This window comes from Cynara cardunculus, assembly GCF_001531365.2.
Source record: "Cynara cardunculus var. scolymus isolate 2C chromosome LG 16, CcrdV1, whole genome shotgun sequence".
In the NCBI taxonomy this organism is placed as follows: Eukaryota; Viridiplantae; Streptophyta; class Magnoliopsida; order Asterales; family Asteraceae; genus Cynara; species Cynara cardunculus.
The window spans coordinates 14,557,875-14,565,807 of NC_037543.1; positions in this window are offsets into that span (position 1 = coordinate 14,557,875).

Genomic DNA, 7,933 nt, shown 5'->3' on the forward strand with positions numbered 1-7,933 from the left:
TGTTGGCCGGTAATGAGTGAGCACGTTCACCTTGTGCACCGGCAGACGACTCACATCTATGTTGTTGTCGTCTAGAACAGGCCTTAGGAGAAGACTCAAGAATCGTGGAAACAACAGAGATGGAAAATCTTTCCCTTTGGCCACTTTTTGACATTTCATAGCTACGTCAGCCTTGAACTCTGTGTAGAGTATCAAGGAGTAATCCAGGGACAGATCAAAGACGATGCCATACATAATTTGAAAAGAATGTTTGTGGAGCACATGTCTAAGCTCCCAAGCTTCCCATTCTAAGATCTGTTAACCAATGTGAACAGAGTGTTCCACATTGGAGGTACGTATTGGCGTCGATACTGAGATGGGTATTGAATAGCCTTGTTATACCCCAAAAATTTCAAGAAGGCTACAATCTCATCCCCAGATGGGAGAGGGGTGTACTCATCAGGTCCAAGGTCTGTTTTGGTAGGGATTTCAAGAACGCGGGAAAACAAAGACCTGGATATACGAACGGTTACAAATTCCTTAGAAGATGAGACATAAAAGTCTCCAATGATTCCTCTTTGAGAGTCAGAGACGGCACAAGATTGCCAGAATTCTTGGATATACCTTTCAGGTACAAGGTCATCCGTGTTTGTCAAAGCAAGGTTTAGAAAGTGGTTTTGAGGGATGTTGATGATTGAGTGGTATTTTTGGTCGAAATTTTTGAGAGAAAGGTGGAGGGCATGGTTTTTGGGTTTGATTGGAAGAGGAACCCAGTTTTGACTGGTTTCCTCTACGGTTTTTAGGGTTGTGGTGTGTGTTTGGGAATTTCCAGACTCAGAAGACGACATAGTTGTAGGTTTTGGGTGAAAAGGAAAGGTTTTAAGAAAACTAGGGTTTCAAGAATCAGTTCTTGATTCTTATCATGGGTTGAAGAAAGGGTTTATAGAACTTACTTGACAAACAGGATGATGATTCAATCACTGAATGGTGTTCCAGTAACTGATTTGAAAGCTTGAAGAAGAAACAATGGCGGGTTGGAGGTTGAAGACGACGAGTTCTCTTGAATTTCTTTGTAAGCTAAATAATCTGTTTAAATAGAAAAAATGAAGTACTCGAGTAATTGCGTCCTAAACGTCAAATTAAAAACTAAAGTGATTTTTGAACAGCTTGTGGGGGAGCGCACATGGACTGCCAGCTGTAATTGGCGCCTCCCGTGTTTGAAAAAATAAGCTCACAGGCGGTGACACTTAGTTTAAATGACAGTCATTAGAAAATATTAAAAAAATAAGAAACATATGCCTTCTTAATAAAATAATATATTTTAAATTTTCAAAAATAAATTTAACAAGTGTAAATACTCTGGTTTTGTGAAAAATAGCAACAATTAGACATAAGCTCTGTATGGGAGTACAAAGCTGCTGTATTTAAGTTCCTTGCTATTTTGAAAAAGAAACCAAAGTTCTATATAAAGAGAAATGTAACATACCTTAAGATCTCATACAGAGAGTCATGGTTGGACTATACATGTCCTCAATATAAAAAACTTGCTATGTTTAGAGGTAGAGGCTCTGTCCTATAAGCATAAAAGTTTTGAATCAGAGGCTCTGTATAGTACATACAGAGGCTCTGTGTGACATGATCTTGTACTCCCCCTCGTCTTGAGCTCTGCTTATCTTCTCCCCTTTGAACTATGCTTGGATCATATTTGATAAGTGTTGCACAAGCATAAGAACCAAGGTACAGAGGCTCTGTATGTACTATATAGAGGCTCTGTATCACAAGACAACTAGGACTTCGAGCAAGACGCTCTGCATGTACTATGCAGAGGCTCTGTCTCATGGAACAATATAATAAAAACAAGAAGAACATAAGTATGCACAAAGGGATGCAGAGCCTCTGTATAGTACATACAGAGGCTCTATCTTAGTTTGAAAGATTTAGCATACCCAACTTGCTATCTAAAAAATTAAATATCTTTTCATCGAGAGCTTTTGTAAATATGTCAACACGTTGTAAATATGTATTAATGAAAAACATTTTAATCGTACCTTTCTCTACATGGTCATTGATGAAATGATAGCGAACATCGGTGTGCTTTGTTTTTGAATGTTGGACAGGAGTTTGGCTGTGATTGCGATAGCACTTTTTGAATCACGTAGAATTGGAGTTTTCTCAAACTATACGCCATAGTCTTTCAGTTGAGTCTTCATCAATATCACTTGGGAACAACAACTGGCTGCAGCTACATACTCTGCTTCAGCTGTGGAAGTAGAGACGCATTTCTGCTTCTTTGAGGTCCAGCTTATGAACTTGTTTCCAAGTAATTGGCAACTTCCAGATGTACTCTTTCGATCAAGTTTACAACCTGCATGATCAGAATCTCTGTACGCAATAAGATCAAAACCAGAATGTTTTGAATAGCAGATACCCATAAATTGAGTTCCCTTAAGGTATCTAAATATTCTTTTCACAGCAGAAAGGTGAGATCCTTTGGGTTTGCTTGAAATCGAGCACAGAGACATGTAGCAAACATGATGTCTGGTCTACTAGCCATGAGGTATAGTAGTTATCCAATCATTCCATGATAAGTCTTAACATCCATCGATTTTCCAGATGTATCTGTGTCAAGCTTAGTTCCCGTAGCGATTGATGTTGTTGATCCCAGATCTCTCAATAACACTAATAATCAAGTTAAGAATAACCAAATTATAGTGTTTTAATGAACAAAATGACGAACACTCAAGAACAATGTATGAACATTCAAAGGATAAACTTGAGTGTCAAAGATTTCACTTTATTCAATAATAATGTAAAAACGTAAAAGCGTCGTTAATTACAATAGGCCTAATCACCTATTTATACTAGTAGACTAATTAGAAGATAACTATGTAGCAAGACTATTTAGCTAATCTTCTACTAACAGATAAAGCTTATCTATAATAAGGATAAACATTAAAACGAGATAAACTTTATAGAATCCAGCTATTGAATGATTATCTCCAGCTGTCTTCCATGGGATATACGTTCAACCTTATCTTCATATCTTCATTGCTTGCCTCTGGTTGAACTGGTGAAGGAAACTCCAAGTGTTAGTATCCAGAGGGGTTATGGAGATACATTTTCCATCGCATCTCTGGTCAGTTCGTCGATCCTCTGGTTGTTCTTCAGACTTAGTCATTTTTCCTTGAAGTCTTCCATCGGCCTTCTGGTTCTTCATCACATGTTTGTCTTCATTACTTTATGCATAATACCTATGGGGTCTAACAATCTCCCCCTAAGTAATGAAAGAGCAAACATCAACTATTCTAAGAACCTTCAAAGTATAAATGAATACCAGAGGCTATTGTAAAGAAAAGCATCTTTTGCCAAATTTTTCATTGGATCAAATGATGAATTCTTACATTGTTGAAATGAAAATTACAGGACAAAAATATAAGATTACATTTAGGGTCTCCCTTGAGATATTTCCCAAAAACGCATAAGTAGTCCTCTATAATCGACGACTGTAGATATTTCATGTATCAATCTATGTCCATCGTTTGTTAGTACGTGAGATCTGCCCAATCTGTCTCTGATGGCTTTCTGAAACCATTTAAGTGTTTCATTTGAATACTTAAAGGCCTCAGTCAACCTAAAGAATTTCTTCGCTCCAAACTCATTTTTGTATACCAGACCCAGTTCTGGTTGAGTAAGGACAGAAGCAGATCTCTTCTCCTGCAGGCCAGGGAAGTCTTCATCAGGTGGAGTGCAGGATAATCTTTCTCTGCCGAGCTGAATAGCAATCTCGAAATCACTCTTAGCTCGATGCTTCACCAAGGTTTCCATTGTCTGTACGATCGCTCTGTTCGCCATCCCAAATCTTATGCCATGATCATGTCGCTGAATCATGTACGCGTATAGCTCGATCAAGTCATAGGGATTGAGATTGATCAAGTCATTGTCACTAAAGACGCTAACCTGACCATGAGCTCGCTCCAATATGTACTCGATGTACTTGATGGCTCGGTTAGCGAAGGTCCTCATTTTGATGTCCATGACCAACCTTATTCCATCGTTTGAGAAAACAACCCTTGGTGGTTGGGTGGTCTATCTCACAAACCTATGGTGTAGGAGGTTCATGGATTCTGGTGAAAGGATTGGAGGATTGAGTGTCAGCCCTTCATCACGATCATGGTACAGGTATTGCTGGATATTCTCCATCATGACTGGCTCCCTTGGTAGCACCTCTGGACGTCTCCTGAGTGACTCCATGTTTGCTATTATTCATCGACTATCCCTTGAGGAGGGTGCCTCGAAGATGAAGGAACATCCGCTTGCACTTGGGTTTGTTTTTGGGTTAATGGTTGAGAGGAGGTAGGTGATGGAAGAGTTTGGGTTGGCTCTGGTTTATTGGTGACTTATGGTTCAGGAGGTTGTATTTGGGTGGTTTCTGGTTCATTTTGATGAGTTGGTGGTTGTTGTGGTGATGAAGGTTGGGTGATTGTGGGTTGAGGTTGTATGGGTAGAGTGGTGAAGGGTTGTGTGGCGTGTGGTGTTGGTGAGGGGGTTAATGATAAGTTTGGAGTTGGTGATGGGGTGAAGGGTAGTTTGGTTGGTGGTGTGGATGGTTCTTCATCGATCGATGAACTCAACTCTATGGGTTCTTGGGTAGTGGCGAGGGGAACACGTACATTATGTACATCTTCAGAGGGCTGACCCTCTGGTTCCCTCGCTTGGGTTCTGGGAGAGGGTTGGTTTTGCGTTTGAGGTGAGGGTGGTGGTGCAGCGGGTTCCATCGGTTGTGAAGTGGTGGCCTGATTCTCCCCCTCATGAGGACCCAGACCATGATCATCGGGGTCTGGATCCTCATGACTTCGCCTTTTGAGGGGGCGGCTTGATGAGCAGGAGGCCCTGCTCTTGTTTTTCTTCCATAGTCGTATGTGATCGGCCAAAGTGCGCACTCGATCCCTGTTGCGCCGTAGTTCCATGAAGCAAAGAAGAGAGTTCATTCGATCTTGCTGTTGTAAGAGACTATTTTTTAATGCATTGGTAGGATCAACCGACCTGGCAGCGAACTTGGCACTTATCTCATTGAATGATGAGATTAGTGCCTTGGATAGAGCCCTGAGATCGGCTCTGGTGGCAAACTCCGTGCTTGATGATGAAGCGGGTGGGGGCACGGAGGTGGTGGTGGATGTGGATGGAGGAATGGGAAGGTTGGCAATGAGATTCCTCAGCTCTGCAGTGAAGGAAGAGAAGGCTTCATCGAAGGATGGGCCTGCAGAGGGAGGTTGAGGAGGAGGAGGTTGGGGTATGTTGGCTAGTATGGTGGCTGGGAGGGAGGAGAGGGKGTTTTGGATGGTGGTCATTTGGGTAGAAAGAGAGGCTAATGTTTCATCGGTGGATGAAGTTGGGGGTGGGGTAGGTTGTGGGATTTGAGATGTGATGGTGGCTGGGAGGGTGTTTATGGTTTGGGAGATGGTGTTTAGTTGGGTAGTGATAGAGGCTAACGTCTCATTGGTCGCTGTTGCCTTGACCGTGAGGGTGACGATGAAGTGAATTTGGAGTTGGTTTCTTTGGGTGGCAAGGGAAAAGGAGGTGTTGTGGTGTTGGGTGACTGTCTGTTGTAGCATTTGGAGACGGGTTGTGTTTGTTAAACCCCATAATTCATAATGTAAAAAGTAATGAAAAACAATAAGTGATGAAGAACCAGAAGACTGATGAAGACATCAAGGCAGAAACGGCTAAGTCTGGAGCACAACCAGAGGACTGATGGACGACCAAGGATGCAATGGAAAGTGCATCTCCATCGACCCTCTGGTCATCTACACTTAGAGAATTATCCAGCAATTCATCCTGAAGCATGCGATGAAGACTTAAAGATAAGGATGATCCAGCACACCATGAATGACAGCTGGAGATGACAAGTTAACAGCTAGACTTCGAGTTTATCTTTGATATTAAAGCTTATCCATAGTTTAGATAAATGTTATCTGTTAATAGAAGATTAGCTAAAATGTCTCACTAGATAGTTATCTTCTTATTAGCTTATTAGTATGAATAGGTGGTTAGGCCTATTGTAAAATGAAGCTTTTCGTTTTAATTATTTATAAAGTGAAATCTTTGACGCTCAAGATTGTTCTTACTTTCTTCTTGAGTGTTCATCCCTTTATTCATCAAATCACTAGAATTTGGTTATTATTAACTAGATTATTAGTGTTATAGAGATATTTGGGATCAACAATTGGTATCAGAGCCGATTGATTGATTTTCCAATCAAGATGATCAAACAAAAATCTCTCAATTCTTGATCTTCTTCCTCGTCAAACACAAATCCTTCTCCTCAAAATCCTCAATGGCCAACTGGAATTCTGCTTATAGCGTTGGCTTCCTCACCAAGCCTCCAACTCTTCAACGAGAAGAATATCCACAATGGAAGATTATAATGGTGAATTTCTTGGAAGGAATGGACAGGAACCTCCTTTGATCTGTAATGGAGGGTCCTTACATCCCACAAACTCTTGTCCCAAGAGTTCCAGGAACAAACACCACGGCTGAAATTCCTGCCTACTATATGCCCAAAGATGAAAAAAATTGGGATGAAGACGACATGGAAAGAGTAGAAACAAACATGAAGGCCAAATGATTGATAATCATAGCCATACCCCTTGAAATCTTCCAATCCCTCAATGCATGTTCCACAGCCAAGGAACTATGGGATGAACTGGCAAGCCAACTGGAAGGAGGAGCAAAAACAAGGAAAAATCGTAGAGCACAATGTCTCAACGAATACACTAATTTGAAGGCCCTTCCTGACGAATCAATATAGAAGACATATGATCGTTTTAACCCATTGATCAATCAATGTCGTCGAAACGATATCTCCAGAAATAAGGAAGAAAACAACGTTTTACTCCTAAAAAGTCTGGGTGATAAATGGACTCAGCTGTCTATGTCATTTCAAGCGAACCAGGACCTAGATGGCTGGTCACTTCATGATCTGTATGGAACGCTTGCAGCACAAGAGAATGACATAATGAAAAAGAAGGTTTCCATTGGTGGACTTCTTGCCCTTGCTGTCGATGAAAAGGAAAAATCAAGGACTTCTACCAAAGAACATAAAAAGAAAGGCAAGAAAGCATTGGTAGTAGAATCAGAATCTGAAGAAGAAACTTATGAATCAGATGATGAAATTAAAGCTTTTGCCAAACTTTTGGCCTTGATCACAAAGCAGTTCCAGAGAAAGTTCATCAAGAAACCCTATGAATGAAAAGAGTTTAAGAGGGAAAGGTACGAGTCTTCGTATGAAAGAAAGCCATCCAAATTTCATCAGAGGGAAGATAGAAGAGATAGGAGAGAAGAAAGAGAAGAAAGAGAAGAAAGAAGAGAAGATAAAAGAGACGAGAGGAAAGAAGACAAGGATGGAAGGAAGAATGACCTTCGATGCTTTAGATGTGGAAAGCTCGGTCATTTCTCCAAAGAATGCCAAGGACGATTGGTAAAGGATGCTGATTATTACAAGAACAAATACAAATATAATTCCAGAGAGCGAAGCCTGATGGCTGAGAAGGAAAATTGGGTGTCCGATTCTTCATCAGACGATGAAGACAAAGCACTCATCTGTTTGATGGTGTTAGCTCTCATTTCATTTAATGTAAAAGTATGGGAAAAGTAAATACTGCAAGTGTTGACAGAAGAGGTTCYACCACAGAAKACCACAGAGGACCAACAACAAAAGATGTTCAATCGTACAAGTGAAGAGTGATAGAATCTCTGTTGTCAATCACAGAGGTTCTGGAAACTGGTCCTCTGTAAACAAAACGTACAAGTCTAAGATGACAGAACCTCTGTTGTCTATCACAGAGGTTCTAGAAGATGATTCTCTGGAATCAAGTGCTCTCAAGTCACATCCAGCAGAGCCTCTGGGATGGCTCACAGAGGGTCTGCAGTTTTATCTTCTGTGAAGAACTTCTTT